We start from the raw sequence: 24,227 nt of genomic DNA on the forward strand, positions 1-24,227 counted from the left end.
CTTGACTTTTGCCTAAAGAATATCCTTTTACATTTTTTTTTTTGTAATGTATGTCTACTGTTCATGAATTTTCTGAACTTTTTTGGTCTCAAAAGTTCTTACTTCGCCCTCATTTTGAAAGCTGTTTTTAATTGCACATTGCATTATGGGACTTAAGGATTTTTAAAATCATTTTAAAAATATAATTCCATTGTCTTCTGGCTTGCATACGTTCTTGTGAGAATTTGTGTATTTGTTCCTCTGTGTATAAGGTCTTGTTTCTTTGGCTGCATTTAAGATATTCTCTTTATCAGTGATTTTTAACAATTTTATTATTATATGACTCTGTGTTTGTGGGAGTGTGTGTGTGTGTGTGTGTGTGTGTGTGTGTGTTTATTATGCTTGGGATTTATTGTGTTTCTTCAGTCAGTAGGTTTAAAGCTTTAGTCAAATTTTGAAAAAATCAGCCATTATTACTCTCCTTTTTTTCTAAGACTGTAATTACATAAATATTAGACTTCTTGGTATCACCCTAGAGAACACTACGGTAATTTTATTTTCAGCCTCATATCTCTTAGTGTTTTGTATTGTATAAATTCTATTATTATGCTTTCAAGTTTACTTACCTTTTCTTTTGCAGTGTCTAATCTGGTGTTCAACTCATTCAGTAAACCTTTCATTTCAAATATCATATATATTTTTTATCGCCAACCATTTCCTTAGGTTCATTTAAATAGCTTCCTTTTCTCTCCTTATTCTGTTCATGTTTTCCTGTAAATATTTGCACATAATCATAATAGTTGCTTTAGGATTCTTATCTACTAGTTCCATCGTCTTTGTTATCTCTGGGTTGATATCAATTCACAGATTTCTCTCCTGATTATCTGTCACATTTCCTACCTCTTGGCATGTTTACTCATTTTTTATTGAATGTTGAACATTGTGGTACATATTGAGTGGATTTTGTTGTCCTCCTCTAGAGAGTGTTGAGCTTTGTTTTAGCAAGCACTTAAAGCTGCTGCAGATCAATGTGCTTCTGTTGAAATCTGTTTTTAAACTTTGCTTAAGCAGATAACGAGTAAACTGTAAAATTGTGTTCTATTATTTTTAAGTTAATTTTGATTTTCCAGCCCTCTTATTTTCTCTGTTCTCTTTCTTCAACTGTTATTAGAAAAATGTTGAAACTTTAAATCTTCTCTTCATGCTCTAAACCTTTATTTCATACTTTCCATGACATTTTTGTTTACATTAAGTTCTGGGAGATTTCCTTAGCTTAATGTGAGGTTACTAATTTGCTGTTCATCATTACTTATTTTGCTATTCAGCTAATCTTTTGAGTTTGCTTCAAAGATTGTACATTTTTCATTTTAAGATCTCTAACTAGTTATTTTACATAATAGCTTTTTCTTATACCATAGGTATGATATCTTCTCTTATTCTTTTGAGAATATTATTACCCTTTTGTAAAAATTTTTTACTTATTCTATTAACTGTGTATCCTCAAATGTTAGCTCTTTTTTTGTTGGGTTTGGTACTTTTCTCCAGGTGTTGGTTGATTCTGGGCTTATACTTCTTTCAAATTGCCTTATTATTTTTATACAGATGCTGTTATATATTGTAGTTACTTTGAGTTATTGTAGGGGAGAGGTAAATTGTTCAGCTGGGCAGTACGTGATGGTAGCTCATCTTCTGGGTGAGTAGGGTTATATCTTACTCCAAAATATAGCTAAACTTCTGTGGAACTTCCCTATCTTTTGGACCTACGCATTCATACTTCTTAGGAGCAAAAGTCAGCCACTTATATTGTCCCAAATTAGGGATGAATGAGTAGAGAAAACCACTGTCCTGAATGCTTCAGGTGTAGTAATCAGCTAACTCACTCTCTAAACTCTACCTTTCATACATATCACTTCTGTGTTTGGAGTGTCCTATATACACTTTCAACTTAGGCAAAGTGTTCTCATGTATCATTACATAGTGGTGTTTACTTCATTAATGTTTTGTTTCTATCTATCTATCTATCTATCTATCTATCTATCTATCTATCTATTTGTAAAGGGCTTCTGAACAAGTTTATTCTACCGACCAAATTTTCTTGTGTTCTAGAGTGGTTAAGATTTTTCTTAATTTTTTTTCTATCATTTCATGATAAATACTTGAATCTCTCCTGTGGTGTATCTTCTTCATATTTATTTGGTTAATTTTCTGTTTTCTTAGTAAATTTTGCCATAATTTAATATCCCATGTTGTTGATTTCAAATAACCAACTTCTGTAGTTGTTAATTTATTTTCTGCTTTTGATTTTACTGATTTATTTGTTTGCTTAATTTTTTAATTTTCACTCTATTTCATTTAATAAAAATTGAAATGATTACTTTGCCTTATATTTCTGTTTTGGCTGTATCTCACAAGTTTAGTTTATAAACTTATTTCTTAAATTATCTTCTGAATTATTTGTTATGATAGTTTGACTCTTAAGTCAAAGAGAAAATGGGAAGGCTTTGTAATTTCTAATTACTAAGGTTTTAAAAAGCTTTTGTTTTTCTTTCTGGAAGTCTCAGCAAATATCTTGTCATATATCATTAATTCAGATTATGTTTGTGCTCATCTGTGTATCAAGTTATGTACTCATATTTGTGCTAATTATTATGGTCAGGGTGGTGATAAATGAGGCAATCTGGCCTTAAATAAAACAGGTGACTAATAATGGGGGACAAGTGGTTCTCCAAAGACTATAGACTAGAGTGTTGCTTGAATGGGGAAAAAGAGGAATGGATTTTAGATGGCAACCACAAATACCCACTAGAGTAGACATCCATTTTCCTTCCTTATTTTATTATGAACATCATAATGAAAAGTTAATGGCTGCTGCATTATCTTTGCAAACCCTACTAATGACATAGAAATCAAGAACAAAATCACAATCTTGTATTTGCCTTTTAACTCAGTTTTAAAACTCAGTTTTTCCTTGTACTGTCCATTTGAAATAGTTAAGATTTATATCACTGTTCTTATGCTTCAAAATTGGTAACTGAGGCTTATAAAAATAGAATAACTTCTCTGTTGTTCTGCACTTAGTTTCCTTGGACTAGACAAGGCAGCACACTTTCCAGCTGCAAATTCAACCAAACACCATATGTCTTCTTTACCTATACTCCAACAAGTTTTTCTCATTTTAAAATTGCCATATAATTTTTGGTGCCAATTACCCTATTTTGAATTGCTACTAAAAAACCCTATCATTTTCACTTATGATTACTTTTTTCTTAGGGGTAAATTACATATAGTCTTAACCTCATAATTCTGGTTAGGCTGATGTCAGTAAATAATATGATGTCCTTTTTAATACCATATTTGAAAATTCTCTTGCATTGTTTATAGATTTCATTTTGTGTTTTTCTCTATTTTTAGGTTAAGTGATTTAAAATTTTATTATCTTTTTAACCAGGTTATAAAGATTGTATTCATGTTTACTAAAACAGTGCTTTCTGTAATCTCACAATCTGGTAACAGTATTCATTCTTTAAAATTATGACTCCCTAGAGGTCCACTATGAAGTGGGGGCAAGGTTTTTTTTTTAGTTGAAACTTTCAAGCAAGTTACATGCTTGATTTGTTTTACTTTGATGTTACAGTGATAAGGAAATTTTTCATTAGGGAATAGATGCTTTAACTCTGTTCTTCAGGCCTTAATTTCATTTCCTGAGGTTGGATACATTGTTATATATAGTAGTTGGAATTTATACTGTGGAGTAGCTTGAGAAACTGTGTTTTGTAGTTGGCATAAAAGTACAAACCATTCATACAAACAAAAATTCATGGTTTGATGCTCATGTTTTAGTCTAACACCATGACCATAATTATTTAGCTTTCTATTTAAAGGGTCCTTAGCCTAATGAAAACAAATCTTGGAAATAGTTCCTTTTTTATTATACAAGTCCTGATATTTTTCTTCTCAGAAATATCAGAGTGTATTTCATTTTATCTGGCTCATAAAATCGATGTTTGGAATGTCACAAACTTATAAAAACTGTAATGTAGAGTTGTTTCATACTCTATATTTTTATTTTATTAGAAGAGATGTATATTTCTTCAGCTTTATATGTATGAAAAGAGCAACATGGTATAGTAGAAAGATCACTGGCTTTGGGTTTAGAAGATTCTAGCTCTCGCGTGGGCTCTAGCATGATGTAGCTGTGAAATATTTGGTTGGACACTTGATTCTCTGAGCTTGTGTTCCCATGTATTTATGGGAATAATAATATCTGCCTGACCTTAAAGAGTAATTGAGAGAATCCTATGAGACAGTATACAAGCAAGATGCTTTGGGAACTGCCAAAAGCAATGCCAAGTGGTGACTGTGTTAGCTTTGTGTGTACATCTGTGCTTCAGGCCCAAGTGTAAGCAAAGCTCCACCAGGCCGTTTAAGAAGGGAGAAGGGAAAGAATTCATGAAAGATAGGCCCCTTTCCTTAAAGAAATTCTTTTCATCTGATGTCTAATTTGGGTAGGCTGAGACATGCCCTATTTTTATCCTGTGGAGAATAGCATCATCGTGGCTACCTCATGTTCATTTTCTGGATTTTCACTTTTGCTTCCATAGAGTGTGATATTTTAGATTCCCAAATGCTTACTCATGATTCTGACTTTCTTTCAAATAGTAGTGCATCTTCTTTATATTTTAATTGTAATTGCTACAAATACAACACAATTTCTTATGCTGATTTTTTAAGCATTTAAAATATCTTTCCTTCTCTGATTTTATTTTTGTACATGTGATTAATTCCAATAAGTATATCAATTATTTCGGTCAAATGTCATCATTCAGAAGATTCATTCAGATTAATTATCTTAATAACTTTGTTGTGGAGATGGGTTATGTGGCACTTAGGGACAGGTAAGCAGTGGGTACTGATAATACTAAGTCAAATAAGGTAGTCTTCAGGCAACTTTATATTCAAATCAGGAAAATGGAGGCTCCCACAGCTCGAATAGAATGTGATAAGAGCTAACTGGAATGGTATAAAGAATAGAGTGCTCTAGCTTGGATTGGACATCAATGTATTTTTTTTTTTAATTTGGTAACCAAAAGAAGGATGAACACACCTAACATTTTAACACATCAATAATTCTTCTATTTATCTAGAGAAGAGTTTATAAATTGGAGGCTGTAGGCAGGATTTGGCTTGCATACATTTTTGTTTTGGCTCACAGAATATTTTAAAACTTTGAGCCAACATGTAAACATTGTATTTTATACAAACATCCAAATTTCCCAGTTTGTTTTGAAAAAAATTATAGATTTGCCAACATCAGTTCTGCTTTTGTACATGACAGTCATTTGGAGATGAACGGAACCTACCTGCCCTAAAGGCCAAATGCTTTCAAGTTGACTGTTGGCGATGCTACTTCACACGCCCTTCTGCTTGTCATTTCTTTTTTCTTTTTAAAGCTTATGTATTTTTGGGGGGCAGGGGCAGAGAGAGGGAAAGAGAGTTTCAAGCAGGCTCTGCACTCCGTGTAGACCCTGACATGGGGCTCAAACTCAGGAACTGTGAGATCATGACCTGAGCCAAAGTCGAGTCAAAGATGCTTAACTGACTGAGCCGTTCAAGTTGTCATTTCTGAAACCCCAGGTTGGTTCTTACCTCAGAACCTGTGCATCTACTGAACTGTAGTCTGGAAACCTTTTTTTTTTTTTTTAATCATTTTAATTCCAGTGTAGTTAACATAGAGTATTATAATAATTTCAGGTGTATAATATAGTGATTCCGCAGTTCTATATAATACTCAATACTCATCAAGATAAGTGTGCTCTTAAATTGCTTTATCTGTTTCACTCGTTCCCCACCCTCCCCAGCCTTCTTCCCTCAGTAACAACCTGTGTGTTCTCTATAGTTAAGAGTCTGTTTCTTGATTTGTCTTTCTCTTTTTTCCCTTTTCTTCATTTGCTTTGTTTCTTAAATTCCACATGAGTGAAATCATATTGTATTTGTCTTTCTTAGTGGATTATTTCACTTAGCATTATACTCTCTAGCTCCATCCACGTTGTTGCAAATGGCAAGATTTGATTATTTTCTATGGCTGAATAATATTCCATTATATATATATATATATATATATATATATATACACATATACATATATATATATATATATATACACACATATACATACATATATATATATATATATATACACCCAAACTTCTTCATCTATTGATGGACACTTGGGCTGCTTCCATAGTTTGTTTATTGTAAATAATGCTGCAGTAGGGGCACCTTGGTGGCTCAGTTGGTTAAGCATCCAACTCTTGATTTTGGCTCAGGTCATGATCTTGCAGTCATGAGATCAAGCCCCATATTGAGCTCCATGCTGAGCAAGGAGCCTATTTGGGATTCTCTCTCTCTCTCTCTCTCTCTCTCTCTCTCTGCCTTGCCCCTCTCTCTCAATAAATATATAAATAAATAAACAGTAAAAAAAAATAATGCTGCAATAAACAAAGGGATGCATGTGTCCATTTAAATTAGTGTCTTCATATTCTTTGGGTAAACACCCAGTAGTGTAATTCCTGGATCTTAGGGTAGTTCTATTTTTAATTTTTTGAGGAGCCTACATACTGTTTTCCACAGTAGTTGCACCAGTTTGCATTCCAACCAACAGTGCACAAGGGTTCCTTTTCCTCCACATCCTCACCAACACTTGCTTCTTGAATTTTTAATTTTAGCCATTCTGACAGGTGTGAGGTGGTATTTCACTGGGGTTTTGATTGCATTTCTCTGATAATGAGTGATGTTGATCATCTTTTCATGTGTCTTTTGGCATTCTGTATTTCTTCTTTGAGTAAATATCTGTTTGTATATTCCACCTATTTTTTTAAGTTTATTTATCTTGAGAGAGACAGAGAGTGTGTGAGTGGGGGAGGGGCAGAGGCAGAGAGGGAGAATCTCAAGCACTGACAATGCAGAGCCTAACGCAGGGCTCGAATTCACAAAACTGTGAGGTCATGACCTGAGCCAAAATCAAGAGTCAGATGCTTAACCAACTGAGCCACCAGGTACCCCTTCCGCCATTTTTTAAATTGGGTTCTTTGGAGATTTTTTGGTGTTCTGGTATATAAGTTATTTATATTTTGGATACTAACCATTTATCAGATATGTCATTTGTGAGTGTCTTCTCCCATTCAGAAGGTTGCCTTTTGGTTTTGTTGGTTATCTGCTGTGTAGAAACTTTGATTTTGATGTAGACCCCTAAGTTTATTTTTGCTTCTGTTTCCCTTGCCTCGGGAGACATATCTAGAAGGATGTTGCCACAACCAATGTCAGAGAAATTACTGCTATATTTTCTTCTAGGACTTTTATGGTTTCAGGTCTCAAATTTAGGTCATCAATACATTTTGAATTTATTTTTGTGTAAGGAAGTTGTCCAATTTCATTCTTTTGCATGTAGCTATCCAGTTTCCCTGGTATCATTTGTTCAAGACGGTGTCTTTTTCCCATTGCATATTCTTTCCTCCTTTGTCAAAGATTAATTGACCATATAATTGTGGGTATATTTCTGGTTTTCTATCCTGTTATTGGTCTATGTGTCTATTTTTGTGCCAGTATCATACTGTTTCGATTCCTACATTTTTGTAATATAACCTGATGTCCGGAATTGTGATATGCCCAGTTTTGTTTTTCCTTTTTGAGTTTGTTTTGGCTATTTTGGGTCTTTTGTGGTTCTCTACAAATTTCAGTATTGTTTGTTCTAGTTCTGGGAAAAATGTTGTTGGTATTTTGATAGGGATTGCATTAAATATGTAGATTATTTTGGGTATTAGAGACATTTTAACAATATTTATTCTTCCAGTCATGACCATGGAATATCTTTCCAGTTCTTTGTGTCATCTTCAATTTCTTTCATCAATGTTTTATAGTTTTCAGAGCACAGGTCTTTCACCTCTTTGGTTAAGTTTATTCCTAGGTATCTAATAATTTTTGGTGCAATTGTAAATGGGATTTTTTTTCTTAATTTCTCTTTCTGTTGCTTCAATATCAGTATATAGAAATGCAACAGATTTCTGTATGCAGTAAAACTTTGGTTTGCGAGCATAATTCGTTCTGGAAACATGTTTATAATCCAAAGCACTTGTATATCAAAGTGAATTTCCCCATAATAAATAATGGAAACTCAGACGACTTATTCCACAACCCAAAAATATTCATATAAAAATGATTATAATACTGTAGTATAATGCAAAATAAAAAATCAAATACAAATTACAAAGAAAAATAAATAAATTAACTTGCACTTCCCTCTGAAAGCCTTCGTGGCTGGTGTGAGGGAGACAAGAGACAGGAGGATTACTGTGTAGGACAACTTTCTCTATCACTAACACAATCACTGCTATCTATTGGAGCAATGGAATATTTCTTTTTGTGCACCTTTCACAAGGAATCTATCCAATGTCACTTGCTTTTGGCTACTTTTGAGAATTTTGTGGAAATATGACATTTCATTGATGATCACACACAGTCCCACAGTGAAAGAGAGAGAGAAGAACCTTTGGCTCAGCTGTGATTCTGTGACGTTTGGCATCACCTACTACTTGTATTGCAAGGCATTGCTCGTTCATCAAGTTAAGATTTATTAGAAATGTTTGCTTTTCTTGCAGAACACTCGCAAAACAAGTTACTCACAGTCCAAGATTTTACTGTGTTGATTTGTATCCTGTGACCTTTCTGAATTCATTTTTCAGTTCTAGAGTGTTTTGGTGAAATCTTTAGGGTTTTCTCTATATAATATGTCATCTACAAATAGTGAAAGTTTTACTTTTTCCTTACCAACTTGGATACTGTTTATTTCTCTTCGTTTTCTTATTGCTGTGGCTAGACCTTCCAGTACTATGTTGAAAAAAAAGTGGTGAGAGTGGACACCTTTGTCTTATTCCTGACTTTAGGGGAAAAGCTCTCAGTTCTTCACCATTGAGTACAATGTTAGCTGTGGCTTTTTATATAAGGTTTTTATTGTGTTAAGGTATGTTCCCTCTAACCCTACTTTATTGAGGGTTTTTATCATGAATGGATGTTGTACTTTGTCAAATGCTTTTTCTGTATCTATTGAAATGATCATATAGTTTTTACCCTTCCTCTTATTGATGTGATGTATCACGTTGATTTGTGAATATTGTATCACCCATGCATCCTGGGAATAAATGATACTTGATCGTGGTGAACGATTTTTATAATGTATTGTTGGATTTGGTTTGCTAATACTTTGTTGAGGATTTTTGCATCCATGCCCATCAGAGATATTGGCTTGTGATTCTTTTTTGGTGGTATCTTTATCTGGTTTTGGCATCAGGGTAATGTTGGCCTCATAGAATGAATTTGGAAGTTTTCCTTCCTTTTCTATTTCTTTGGAATATTTGAAAAGAATAGGTATTAACTCTTCTATACATATTTGGTAGAATTCACCTATGAAGCTGTCTGGTCCTGAACTTTTGTTCGTTGGGAGTTGATTACTGACTAAATTTAATTGCTAGTAATGATCTATTGAAATTTTCTATTTCTTCCTGCATCAGTTTTGGTGGGTTATATGTTCTAAGAATGTATCCATTCCTGCTAAGTTGTCCAGTTTGTTGGCATATAATTTTTCATAACATCCTCTGACAATTGTTTATATTTCTGGGGTGTTGGGTTTTTTTCTTCTTCCATTTGTTATTTTGTTTATTTAAGTCCTATCTTTCTCTTTTCCTCTCTCTCTGTCTTTCTCTCTCTCTCTCTCTCTGTCTCTCTCTGTTTTTTTTTTTTTTTTTTTGATGAGTCTGGCTAGAGGTTTATCAGTTTTATGGATTTTTTAAAAATTTTTTATTATTTATTTATTTTGAGAGAGAGAAAGCATGAGCAGGGGAGGGGCAGAGAGAGAGAGAGACAGAGAGAGAGACAGAGAGAGAGACAGAGAGACAGAGAGGATCCCAAGCAGGCTCTGTGCTGTCAGCACAGAGCCCAATGGCAGGCTCAAACTCACAAACCACAAGATCATGACCTGAGGCAAAATCAAGAGTCAGATGCTTAACTGACTGAGCCACCAGGTATGCTTTGTTGATTTTTTCAAAGAAACAGCTCCTAGTTTCATTGGTCTGTTCTATTTTTTTTTTTTTAGGTTATATATCATCTATTTCTGCCCTAATCTTTAGTATTTGCTTCCTTCTGCTGCTTTGTGATTTTCTTTGTTTTCCTTTTTCTAGCTCCTTTAGATATAAGGTTAGATTGTTTGCAAGATTTTTCTTGCTTTTTGATGTAGACTTGTATTAGATTGTTTATTTGCAAGATTTTTCTTGCTTTTTGATGTAGACTTGTATTACAATAAACTTTCTTAGAACCACTTTTGCTGCATCCCAAAGATTTTGGACGACTATGTTTTCATTTGCATTTGTTTCCTTGTAATATTGTATTTCTTCTTTGATTTCTTGGTTGACCCACTCATTGTTTAGTAGCATGTTACTTAACCTGAATGTATTTGTGCTCTTTCCAGACTTTTTCTCGTGTTTTATTTCTAGCTTCATAGCGTGGTGGTCAGAAAAGTTGCATGGTATGACTTAGATCTTTTTGAAATTGTTGATACTTGTTTTGTGGACTAATATGGGATCTATTCTAGAGAAGATTCCATGTATGCTTGAAAAGAATGTGTATTCTGCTGTTTTAGGGTGGAATGTCCTGAATATATTTGTTAAATCCATCTGGTCCAGTGTGTCATTCAAATCCACTGTTTCCTTGTTGATTTTCCGTTTGGATGATTTGTCCATTGATGTACACGGGGTGTTAAAGTCCCCTACTGTTGTTGCATTATGATCAATTAGTTCATTTATGTTTGCTATGAACCCATGTTGGGTTCATAAATATTTACATGTGTTACATCTTCTTGTTGGATCGTTCCCTTTATGATTATGTAGTGTCCTTCTATGTGTATTGTTACAGACTTTGTTGTAAAGTCTGTTTTGTCCAATGTAAGTATTGCTACTCTGACTTTCTTTTGACATCCTTTTGCACAATACACGTTTATTCATCTCCTCACTTTCAATCTGCATGTATCTTTAGGTCTGAAATGAGTCTCTTCCAGGCTGCATATAGATGGGTCTTGTTTTTTTTATCCATTTCATCACCATGTGTCTTGATTGGAGCATTTAGTCCATTTACATTCAAAATAATTATTGATAGATATGTATTTATTGCCATTTGTTATGTGTTTTGTGGTTGTTTTTGTAGTTTTTCTCTGATCCTTTCTTCTCTTGCTCTCTTTCATGGTCTGCTGGCTTTCTTTGGTGATACACTTGGATTGCTTTCTCTTTATTGTTTGCAAGTCTGTGACTGGTTTTTGAGTTTTGATTTAGGATTGTATATAACATCTTCAGCATATAGCAGTTTATATGAAGTGGCTGGTTGCTTAAGATTGAACCCATTCTTACTCCTCTCTCCCCTACGTTTTAGGTATATATTGTCATATTTTTACATCCTTTTAGTTTGTGAATCCCTTGACTGATTTTTGCAGATACATTTACTTTTACTCCTCTTGTGTTTCCTATATTTTATACTCTCACTTTCCTTTCTACTCATAGAGTGCCCTTTAATATTTCTCGTAGGGTTGGTTCAGTGGTCACGACCTTTGGCTTTGTTTGTCTAAGAAAGTCTTTATCTCTTCTTCTCTGTGTGATTGCCTTATTGGATAGAGTATTCTTGGCTGCAAATTTTTCCCTTTCAGCACTTTGATTATATCATGCCACTCTCTTCTGGCCTGCAAAGTTTCTGCTGAAAACTCCACTGATAGCTTTATGGGGTTTCCCTTTTATATAACTGTCTTCTTTTCTCTTGCTACTTTTAAAATTCCTTATCACTACTTTTTGCCATTTTGATTACTATGTGTGGGCTTCCTTGGGTTGTTATTTTGTTGAGGGGATATCTGTGCCTCCTGGATCTGCATATCTGTTTCCTTCCCCAGATTTGGGAAGTTTTCAGCTATTATTTCTTCAAATAAATTTTCTTCCCCCTTTCCTCTCCTTCTTTTGGCATCCTTATAATGCAGATGTTATTATGCTTGATGGAGTCACTGAGTTCTAAGTTACACCCATTTTGCAGAATTTTATTTTCTCTCATGGGCTCAGGGGGATTAATTTCCATTACCCTGTCTTTCAGGTTCCTAATTTGCTTCTCTACTTCATCTAGCCTCTATTTATTCCAACTAGAGAATTTTTAAATTTTATTTTTTGTGTTCTTCATCTCTGATTGGTTCTTTTTATCTCTTTGTTAAGAGTCTCACTAATGTCCTCCTCTCTTTTCTCAAGTCCAGTTACAGTATCTTTGTGATCACTACTTTTAATTCTCTAACAGGCATATAATTTATATCAGTGTTACTTTCGTCTGTTGCCGTGATTTTGTCCTCTTCTTTCAGTTGGGATATATCCCTCTCTTCATTTTGTCAAACTCTCTGTGTCTGTTTTGTGTGTTGGGAAAGTCAGCTACATCTCCTGCTCTTGAAAGTAATGACCTTCTGAAGAAGAGGTCCTGCGGTGCCCTGCAGGGCAGTGTCCTCCGTTCCCCAGAACCCGGTGTCTCAGGGGGTGTCTTCTATGTGTGTTGCATGCGCCCTACTGTTTTCGCTTCGCTGCTTTTTCCTTCCATCCAGTCATCCTGTTTCCCTGTTGTGGGCAGTATTTGGCGGGGTGCGGCATGCAGGTTAAGAAGGTGTGTGCGTACCAGCCTGTTTGTGAAATGAGACTACAGTTGCAGGTGCAGGGACTGGGGCTGCGTGGGTGGAGCATGAAATTTTAACAAGGTGCTCCCTGGGCTTCCACAGGCCTGCTGCCACTGCCACCACCGCTATGACCGAGGTCCCACAAGGTGCGCTAGTCAGGAGATGCGGCGTTGGAAGGTTTGTGCTGGTCTTCTGGGGGAGGAGACTCACAGAGCGGGGACTTAGGCAAGTTTGACTGGGGAGAGTGGATGGGCCAAAGCATGGAAGGTGGGGTCTGGGGGAGTTGGTCAAGCAAGTTAGGTGGTGAATGTAGGTGCCATGCTGGTTCCTGCAGGTGGCCATGTGTTTATACTGAGGGGTGGGAGGGGGAAATGATACCTACCAGCTCCTTTGTTCCTGGAAGGGTCTTCCTGTGATCTCTTTTCCCTCCTAGACATGCTCTGAGATGAGTAAATAGCTCTCCCTCTATATGTCCCAGAAGTTTTTCAAACTACAGCTTCTACGGTGTATCTCTATGGGCTGTTTGTCGTGCTGTCTCTTTAAGGGCAGAACTCAGTTTCCTTCACCCTTGGGGCTCCCCAGAACTAAGTAGCTGATTTTTAAAATTCCAGGCGTTAAGTCCCTGTGGCTATAAGAACTCACAAAATTCAGCCCCTCTCTTTCAAAGCCAAATTTTATGGGGATTCATCTTCCCTCCATGGACTCCCAGTGTGACAGTCTGTTTCTCACTCTTCTTCATGTCTGTGGCTCCCCTCCGCCACCCGCCCCCACCACCTCCAGCAGTCACGGTTCCTCTCTCTTCCCACTGCATCTTCGCCCTTCCTGCCCTCTACAGTGTGGCATCTTCTCCACCTGTGGTTGTGGAGTTTATTCTGCCAGTCTTCAGGTTGTTTTCTGGGGTAGTTCTGCGGATGTGAGTCTTATCAGGATGTATTCATGAGACGAGGTGAGCTGAGGGTCCTCTAATTCCACCGTCTTCCCAACCTCCTCCTCTAGTCTGGAAACTTCTTCCTCTGTGTACCTGTTGGCTCAGTCTCACAATTCACTGAAGCCTGTGGTTAAAGGTCATCTCGTAATAGAGGTACTTCCTGACCTTCCTCCCCGAAAGGACACACTCATTTTATCCCTTTATGGTCCTTTACTATTCTTTGTGGCACTTACTGCCATGTGAAACATTACGTATTCTCCATGTGTTTGCTTATTTATTATATATGCCCCCGTGATGGAGCATATGCTTCATGAGAGCAGGATCCTTGTCTGTTTTGTTCACCATGGTTTCTCTACCATCCACCACGGTGCCTGGCACAGAACAGCACTCAATAAATATGTGTTGAAGAAAGCCGTTCCTGTGGTTTCTGAGCATGCTAGGGCTGGGGATCAGGGTAAGTGGGCCTCTGGCCTGCCCTGCCTCCTCAAACCAAAACCAAAACGTAATATAATTTGAATATTAAAATGCTATGTGAAATTTTGCATGTATGACTTGTATATATTGTGCATTACACCTCTAAGTATATAAAAAGTTTTAAATCTGCATGATGTATCCTGGCCATGAGAAGCTGTTCTCGGGGTCTGATTACCTGAACATTGGATCAAGAACCCTGATGGGCTATGATCTCTACAAGTTCAAGAAGCCGTGGCATGCACATGGTTCAGGACGTACAGTTCAATTGGATCGGCTGAAATTCTGCGTTTTGTGGTTTTTCCGTTAACACCTGACAATATAGTTCCCCTGCTAGTATATTGTGCACTTTTATTTCGTGTCATACTAAAACCACAAAGTTATGGGTGTGGGCAAGAAGAGGTAGAGAATAACACATCTCATGGCTTTTTGTTTCTGAATTCTCATACTTCCCGCAGTGCTCTGCATTGGAAGTAAAATTTTGTCAAGAGTATTAGGGGAAATAATTGAAGAAATTTTTGACAGGATAGCTGAGGAGAAAATGGGAGAGGCAACATTTTGAGTCCAGTTCAATTTTACCACAATGTAAAAATAAGCTCCCATAAGCCCCCGGTCCTCACTGTGCCCCAAGCAAATGACACAGACATGGAAAGATTTATGTAATTCAGTGGGTTTCACACTGTTAGGAAGAAATATTGGAGAGAGGGAGTGTCACTGGGAAACCCTGACTGTGAATTTGGCTTTTCACCAGCCTGACCTGTGGTGTGTGTGTGTGTGTGTGTGTGTGTGTGTGTGTGCGTGTGTGTACATTCACACACATGCAAGTGTATTGCAGAAACAATTAAGAGATATTTCATTTTGTTCCTTCGCAGCTCTGCCTCATTCCCATTTGTTACCACTTCTTCTTTCTTCTTTTCTTACAACTCAAAGAAAAAGCATAATCTCACTGTCCACGATTTCTTCTCCATCTATAACTTAATGGCTTCCCAGCTGTGCTATTTTCTGTTTTATAGTAAATAATTGTAAGGCATTTTCATTTATCCAGAAAATTTTTATTGAGTGCCCACTAGTTCCAAGCACTAGCAAAACAACCAATAAAGCCTTTTGAACACTTTCTATGATCTGAGTAAGCTCTCAGAGAACTTTTAAAGATACCAGTCGAAAAACCCATCCAAGAAATATGTTGAGAAAAAGTAAACAAATGATGTTCCTTTCTCTTGCAAAAGATAGACACTTAATCCTGGTGTTCGGTGGAAAACTTTACTGTAAGATGTGTAGGGAGGTTATGTATGCCAATGGTTCTCTATCAAAATAACTACAAATTCTAACACTCGAGAAGAATGTCTCAGAAGAAGCCAGGACCAGATGTTTCATGACATATGCATAAACAGCACACAGGAACATGCTTATGTATTTTATTATCCTTTTTTCATCGGGCTGAGATGCCTAACCCAGAGATACAGGGAAGGTTATGCCAACATTGTATAGAAAATTCTCAGCCTCGCTTCATGCCTAAAGATAGAAATATAAACACTGTTTCAGAGACTAGCTGAGTCGGTGGCCCCCTGGGTATGAAGGGTGTCTTTTTTTAGGGACGTTTTATTCAGCAAATTATTGAGATGACATCATGTATTGTTGTTAGCTGAATTCTGTGGTAGAAAGTGGGTAGGAAGAAGCCATAGTACTTTGGAAAATTAATGGCATTCACTATTTCCCAGATTCTTTGAAACCAAGATTAGAGCAGCAGTTCCAGAAGCAGGAATACTTGTTTTTTTGGAAGAGATTTCTTTGCCTCTCCATTGGTTCCAAGAGTGGACTCTGTTGGTGTATTTCATGAGAGTTGTGAATGTGGAAGTTATAAAATGCGTTGATAGGTTGTGCTACCCATTGGGGCTGTTGGAAAAGTCCCTGGGAGCACAGGGTTAGGTGGCCCTTTCTACCCGTGCAGTTGAGGCTCTGGACAACTGGAATGGTTGGGGAAAGGGAAATTCAGACATTTGATTTTCTGATGAACTTCACTAACAGGAAAACTTATTTATTCCCATACTTGGAGTTGAAAATATTTCTGAGAAGTCTGCTTACCTTTATCAGTAAATACTACTTAGAAGCTGTAATGGAACCTTTGCTCATGCTTAAAAATCTTGCATCATTGGACATTGTAAATTCCCTGCACTTGTACAGTGGAGATCATTAACTGTGGCCTAAATATATAGCACAGGACTGTCCATAGGTGGTGAATTTTGGACTAAATCCCTCATAAAGGCTTACATGCTGCCTTTTTGAGAGCTAATACTTAAGATTCTGGGTAGCTGTATGTGCCTATTCTGCGGACGCTCAGCCACAAGCATTTTGAGAAGAAAGATGGAGAATTCATTTGTAAAAGCTACATAATGATTGACAAGGGAATGAATAAAACCCCAAGCCTAAAGATTAACAACTCAAAACAATCCCATCCTGTAAGTGAATAAGGTGAGACCGGGAGAAGTGAGGTAAATCATTCAGAGCAAAGCCACAGAACAGGTTAAAAGGAGAGAGAGGCCAGGCCTCTGTCTCCCAGGAGAGTCTTTCTACCATACCTGACCACCTGCACAGCCCAGTGGGGTCTCATCAGCAGACTTGGGACAAAGGGGATCCCCTGCCAGTGGGGAACCTGGTCACTCCTTTGGGTAAGCCCTTTTGCTCCTAGCTATCATTTATTTGACCCCCTACTGTGACCATACTCTCTCCAGGTTCTTCTTTCATCCTCGCAGCAACACCATGAGGTAGTATGATCATTGTGCTCACTATTACAGATGGGCAAATTGAGTTCCAGCCCCATTAAGGAACTTGCTCAAGGATGTACAGGTAAAAAGAGCTGGGATCCAAATCTTGGTCGGTGGGGTTTGAACATATCTTCTCTCTACAACCTACTGTGTCCTTCACTGTTACTCCTGGTGGGGGAGGGGGAGTGGTGCCCTGTCAAACATCTCCTTCTCCGGCCCCCAAGATCACTGCCGTGCTTGGCCAGATTCCTGGCACCTGTGATCTTGGAGCCAGCTGCAGCTAGACTTTGCAGGCCTCAGAGGCGGAGCTGGGTGGGCACGCCCCTCCCAACCGTGTGAATGAGTGTTTGATTTGCCTTAGCTCACCATTGGGTGGAGTCCACTTTGGGCAGAACACTTAGTGGCTGAATAAACACTCAGAGCATCTTGGAAAGGCTGCATGGACTGGTGGTTTGACACCGATCTGGACTGTTTGGAGAGGCGCCACTGAGAGCCAGCTTCGACCACTGGTGCGCTATTGAGAGACCTTGTCTTCTTAGCCTCTCACTGTCCTAGTTTCCTTGGAGGTCAACTGAGGACAAACAAATCCTGTTATTTCTGCTGAGTTTCTCTTCTCCAGGCTGAGGACAGAGGCAGGAGACGCCTCTGAAATGCTGGACAAAATAAACTAAAGGCAGCCAAAATGGAAGAGGCTGCTTCACAGCCTCATACCTGGGAGAATGACAGGGATGCACAACGCTGGGCACAGATTAAAGAAACACTTTGTTTTCTATTCTCAGAAGCCCTTGGAACTGGCCCATTAGCGGAGTTGTTTCCTTTTATCACCTCAGAGACTGGAATAGAGGCTTTGGGAGTTGATGCTGTGGGTCCATTACCTGGCTCTGACTTGGATCTCACAAAGGTTTAATTCAATTAAACCATGACCATGAGCCCGAGATAAGTGCAGGATAGTGGGAGCTGGCAGGTGATTGTGAAGGCTGCTGCATGGACGTTGGAGACACGTGGGCAGTGTTCCCAATGTGCCGAGACAGCCTGTTACCTGGAGGAAGTTGGGGATGCTCTGCTGTGAATTACTCACTCTAAAGCTGGAGTGTGAACATCAGGGACTGTTTTGTAGTATTTTTTCATTAGTCCGTAGAAAGATCTAATCTATACACATATGAAAACTCACAGGAGATCCAAAAACTAACCTAGAAAAATGTCTTTGATAAAGTGAGTGTTCTTGAGTGTATAAAATCAGTTTTTCTTTGTCTGATTGAATGAGGCATTTGGCGATTGAAGATGGCTGGTGGGATAATCAAGTGCCAGTATGTCTTCAAAGAAGATGAAAGAAGAGCAAGAGACAAGGAAGATAAGACCATCTATGATTGGTATATAGAAATCCATTTCAGCTTTTTGCATTGTTGGTGGGAATGCAAGCTGGTACAGCCACTCTGGAAAACAGTACGGAGGTTCCTCAAAAAACGAAAAATACAACTATGCTACGACCCAGCAATTGCACTACTAGGCATTTATCCACAGGATACAGGTGTGCTGTTTTGAAGGGACACATGCACCGCCATGTTTATAGAAGCACTATAGACAATAGCCAAAGTATGGAAAGAGCCCAAATGTCCATTGATGGAATGGATAAAGAAGATGTGGTACACACACACACACACACACACACACACACACACACACAATGGAGTATTACTCGGCAATCAAAAAGAATGAAATCTTGCCATTTACAACTACGTGGATGGAACTGGAGGGTATTATGCTAAGTGAAATTAGTCAGAGAAAGACAAAAATCATATGACTTCACTCACATGAGGACTTTAGGAGACAAAACAGATGAACATAAGGGAAGGGAAACAAAAAGAATATAAAAACAGGGAGGGGGACAAAACAGAAGAGACTCATAAATATGGAGAACAAACTGAGGGTTACTAGAGGGGTTGTGGGAGGGAAGATGGGCTAAATGGATAAGGGGCCCTAAGGAATCTACTCCTGAAATCATTGTTGCAGTATATGCTAACTAATTTGGATGTAAATTTTTAAAAATAAAAAATAAAATTAAAAAAAAATCCATTTCTGCTAAAAATATTCCAAAGGAGAGCCATCTCTGGAGCTTGAGACCTGCATCATTGGCTTTTAAAATACTTTCCCTTTCTATTCCCTGTTGATCTCTATCCAAATAAAATAATCATACTCAAGTAAATTATTTCTCACACTGTGTCTCACAGAGAACACTGCAATTACTGTGGAGCTGAAAAATTACTGACAGACATAAGGGACGTGTTGCTCTAAGTTGCCTGGAAAGGTGTCTAAACAGTCCAGCGACTTTATGTGATTAATGAGCATGCAAGAGTCAACAGTAGAGGCGGGAGTTCTGAGTTCAATTTCTTTTCCTTGATGCTAATGAGCAAGGAATGGAGACTAGCTTAGATTTAGGACATTAAATTAGGATCTGGGTAATTTAGAGTGATGATAATGTAGCCCTGAATAAGAGTTGTGCCCCTTCTTCATCTATGTGCCAATTTAGGCCCCCCCCCCTTTTTTATTGGGTGACTATTTGGTGGGAATAACGAAAAATAGCGCTAAAATAAATGCTGAAGATTTTTCAGAAAATAAAAAAAAACAACAGATATCTAAGGGCACAGCAGTGACCTCCTTCTCGTCTTTCAAGGGTTCAGCTTAAATAACTGTAAATTACAACTCTCCTTGCCAACAGAACTTCCTTGACTTGTATAAGATGTTAGTTCCTGCTCTTATAAAATTTCATAGCTCCCTGGATTTTTCTTTGCAATATTAATCACAATTGTAATTCTACAGTCTCTTGTGTTTTTGTTTAGTATCTTTCTTGATGTCATGAAGGCAGGGGTGGTGTCTATCGTCTTCACCTACATATTTCCAACTCCTATTGGGCACAAAGTAGAAACTTAATAAAAATGTAGAATGAATGAGTGAATGAATAAATGAATGAATGGCTCTTTCATAATTGCTACTAAATTTGTTGTTAGAACTGCATTCTTTGTACGTTAAGTTTGTTGGAAGCATTCAGAGAGATACTGGTCTGATGAATTCAGTTATCTTTCAAAAGCTAGAAATTTCTTTAGACGGACTGCTGAAACTAAGGATATGTTTTTCTGAAGTAAATTCTCAGTTTCCAGATGATAGTGCCTATTTATAGCTATAAGTTGACACACAGCTACTGACACAGAACAACTCAGTTATATCGGGTTTATATTTCTGAAGGGGAATTACCATGTCAAAATGAGATTGCTCATCTCTCACTTGTCGACAAGCTTCATCATTTCCTCATAATCAAGATTTGTGAACATCCTATTGGGAAGGGTTATCAGAGTCATGGAAACCAAATAATGATGGTCATTGAGCCTCTCTTACGGGCCAAGGCTTTTTAGTTATTTGGTGGTCATTGAGCCTCTCTTATGGGCCATGACTCAAAAGCCTTCACTGCAGTTCAAGGGTTAGGTCATTTCCATGGCCCTGGCTGCTTGTAAGCAAAGCTATTTGTTCTTAATGTGGATACCAGACCTATACAAGTGAAAAGTTTTCTTGGAATCTTTTGGACTTTTTTTCCCTACTGATTTAGGGGAAATTTCCAAAATAAATATCAAAGAGCCATAAGTCAACAAAGAAGAAAGTCATAAATTGATAAAGGGAAGAAAAATGTGATTTCCCTCCCTGCTCTCTTTCAGGACATTGAAAACAAGGTTTTGAAGGCAAGTTGTTAAAATCAGGTGTGGGTGCAAACTTGGACCTTCCATATCTGGTCTGAGTCTAGGTCTGTGTTTTCTCAAAAAGCATTTCGAACTCCATGGAACCAATGTAGGCAAGAGGAAAATGCTTAGGACTGCACAAAGTGGAAGCATTTGCCTTGTGTCGCCTCACACTGTGCTACTGTGGAGGGCAATGTTCATTCCATGTAGACTCCAGTGAAGTGTTTTTCCACACCAGAGACGATAGCAGAATGTTACTGTGAAAAAAAGTCAATATTTTCACTTCTGTTTCTATCTGGTTGACTTTAAAATGTCAGTTGTCCAGATAGAAAGTTGTTCTTGCACTCTCCCGTGGTGGAGGGGTGCGGGTTCCTTCCACGCAGCACTGAAATGCCTTGTGGTTGATGTAACGGAGCGAGGTTTGGTACAGTAGACTGGCCCAGGGACTAGGCCCATGTCCTTGTTTTGGTTTTGACACTACTTCATCTCAGGCTTCCTTGTTTCTGAGTTTGAGTATCATCTGGTTAAGCCTTAGTTTACTTATCTGGGAAATGGGTGGACTGAATAGATCATCGCGTCTGATCTGTGGGAGTCTTACATTGTGTGAGTCTACGATAGTCAGGTGAGTGGATGATTAAGTTCCTACTTAATGTGGTAAGAATGTGAGGTTACCCATGCCCAGGCCTGGTGAGTTTAGTATGTTGTCAGGGCCTGTCGCCTTCTATCCCACTCTGTTCCCATTCTTACAATACATTGACAAAAAATAAAGAGAGGAAAAATTTGGGGGATGCAAAATTGCATACAGCGTGCTTACATTTGCCTTTTATAGGCTGTGCTAGAGTGCCTCAAATAGTACGGCTTTATACTACTTGGACAATTTAACCACTTCTCAGCAACTTTGATAATTCTAGACATTTTACCATTTAAACATATTTTCCAGTATCCAATCTATTTTTTCTTAGCCTATATTTTCTGTTAGATTTTTAAAAGAAGTCTTCATTTGCACACAACAGTTTCTAAATTACAATATAAACTCTACTACTAACACTGTGATAACAACAAATAGCTTTAGAATGCTTTATTTTTTTTTAATTTTTTAATGTTTATTTATTTTTGAGAGTGAGAGAAAGAGTGCAAGAGGCGGAGGGGCAGAGAGAGAAGGAGACACAGAATCCGAAGCAGGCTCCAGGTTCTGAGCTGTCAGCACAGAGCCCGACGTGGGTCTCGAACTCACGGAGTGCGAGAACATGACCTGAGTTGAAGTCTGCCACTTAACTGACTGAGCCACCCAGGCACCCCAGTTTTAGAATGTTTTGAAGTTCATTTTGTCCATAGGATTCATCCCACTGGGGTGTCCAGAAAGTTATAGTTTTTTTTTTTTTTTATTTGAAAAACAACAGGCAAATACTGATGTTATATTGGTGAAGGGTGGGGGGACAGAATTTTAGCCATCAAGATCTTGCATTTTGGTGATAATCCATTTTGTTATTTGCAACAATTTGCATTCATCTGAAAATCAAAACTCAAATTTGGTTGAGCCTCAAGATTGTGTTTTTAAAGACTCATGACTTGATCTTGCTTGGTAGACTTACAATTTAAAGAGAGAGACAGAAAGCTATTAAATCCTAAGTCGAGAGGGGTGGATGTATGAAGATCCCTTCTTTTATACACCAAACAGACAACTGTGCTTCACAGAGCAGGAGGGCCATACTTGCCTCTGAACTGGTACCACTTTCAGACCCAAGCAAACACCTGTGCCTTTTTTCCTCCAAGAGCTTTCAATAGTATCACTCCTCAGTGACAAATGGCCCTACCAATATATGTTCTCTCTTGTAGTGCCCACTTGACGTGGTGGCATCACACTCTCCCAGTCAATCTTAAGCTACCCAGGGTAAAGGAATGACATTTCTTGTGTGAATGAGACCACCCTTTATCAGTCTGCCTATAGGCCCTTCTTGTCGTCTTTTTTGGTGGCAGTCTAAAAATAGCAGAGGTGCGGCCAACACTGAAAAAGTCACGTTGAGGGAATGCAGAGATTACATCCTAAAAAGTACAGGAGCAGACACGGTTGGAAGATGTGTTGTTCTATGTTTATTGTACAAAATTCTGAACGGTAAATTTAACATGATCAGAAAAGAAATTATTGTCTAATTTTGCCTACATTCTCTGGATATGACTTGTATTTGTGGTCCTCACTCGTGAATCAGGCACGGTAACAACTTTGGAGTGAGTTATTAGAAGCCAATATTCACATGGTTATGATGTAATCATTATCAAGTAAATTCAGGGTCAAGATCTAAAATGTTTTAATATACACAGGCTCTGAAGAGCCATGATACTGTGGCTAATAACAGTGTGGCTACTTTTGCTTCATGATGGCAGATATGAAATTGACCAGCAAGGGCACAATCGACAATAAAGAGCCTAAAGAGAGAGTTCCTGGACCTGAGCTGGAAGTGGTGGTGCCCAGAAAGCACACGTGCCGATTGGACAATTAGACCAAGAGTAAGTAAGTAGCTCATCTCTACCTAGTACTCTCAATCTTCACTGAGAAATCACTGTATCTCACATGCGACCTCTGATTTTGTAAATATTTTTTTGAAGTTAAATTCATGTAACATAAAATTAATCCTTTTCAAGGATACAGTTCAGGGGTGGGAGGATGGGCAATATGGGTGAAGGCGAGTGGGAGATACAGGCTTTCAGTTACAGAAGGAATAAGTCACAGGGATGAACGACACGGCACAGGGAACACAGTCAATGACAGAGCAATAGTGATGTATGGTGACAGACAGTAGTTGTACTTGTGGTGAGCACAACATCACATATAGAGTTGTTGGATCACTAGTTGTGCACCTGAAACTAATGTAATGTTGTGTGTCAACTATATTCAAATAAAAAATTAAGAGAATAAACTGCACAATTCAGCGGCACTTAGTACTTTCACAATGTTGTACAACCACCACCTCTATCTACTTACAAGATACTTTTATCACACTGAAAGGAAGCCCTGTATCCGCTAAGAAATGACTCCCGTTTCCTTTATTTTCCAGTTTCTAGCAACCATTAATCTTTCTCTATACGGATTCCCTATTCTTGATACTTTGTATAAATGGAATCATACAATATATGGTCTTTTGTGTTTGGCTTCTTTCGTTTAGCATGTTTTTGAGGTTCCACCATGTTGTATCATGGATCGGTGCTTCATTCCTTCATGTGGCTGAATAATACTTTGTGGTATTTGGTAATTGGTATTTGGTATTTGGTAAACCAATACATTTGGTTTACCCATTCATCAGTTGACATTTGGGTCATTTGCACCTTTTGGCTGCTGTGAATAGTGCTGCTACAAACACTTGTGTATAGGTTTTCTTTTCAGCTCTTTTGGGTATATACCTAGGAGTGGAATTGCTGGCTCGTATAGTAACTGGATGTAGACTCACTTGAGGGGAGTTTTCCAAAGCAGCTGCATCATTTTATATTCATACCAGCAGAGTATGAGGGTTCGAACTTCTTTTATACCCTCACCAACGCTTGTTATTTTACATTAATTCTGATTATAGTCACCCTAATGGGTGTGAAGTGGTATCTCACTGTGGTTTCTGTTTGGTGTAATATATTTTTAATCAAAT

At 37.9% G+C, this 24,227-nt stretch overlaps 1 long non-coding RNA gene across 1 annotated transcript in view; it reads left to right on the forward strand.

The window, feature by feature from the left end:
• LOC128776150 (uncharacterized) overlaps positions 1–24,227 on the forward strand; it is a 110,401-nt gene that overhangs the window by 35,473 nt on the left and 50,701 nt on the right. The window contains exon 2 of the long non-coding RNA XR_008421149.1: positions 22,978–23,104. This is a non-coding gene — a long non-coding RNA (uncharacterized LOC128776150). The remainder of the gene's footprint in view (positions 1–22,977; positions 23,105–24,227) is intronic.

This window comes from Panthera pardus, unplaced genomic scaffold, assembly GCF_024362965.1.
Source record: "Panthera pardus isolate Hobbes unplaced genomic scaffold, ASM2436296v1 HiC_scaffold_1, whole genome shotgun sequence".
Lineage (NCBI taxonomy): Eukaryota > Metazoa > Chordata > Mammalia > Carnivora > Felidae > Panthera > Panthera pardus.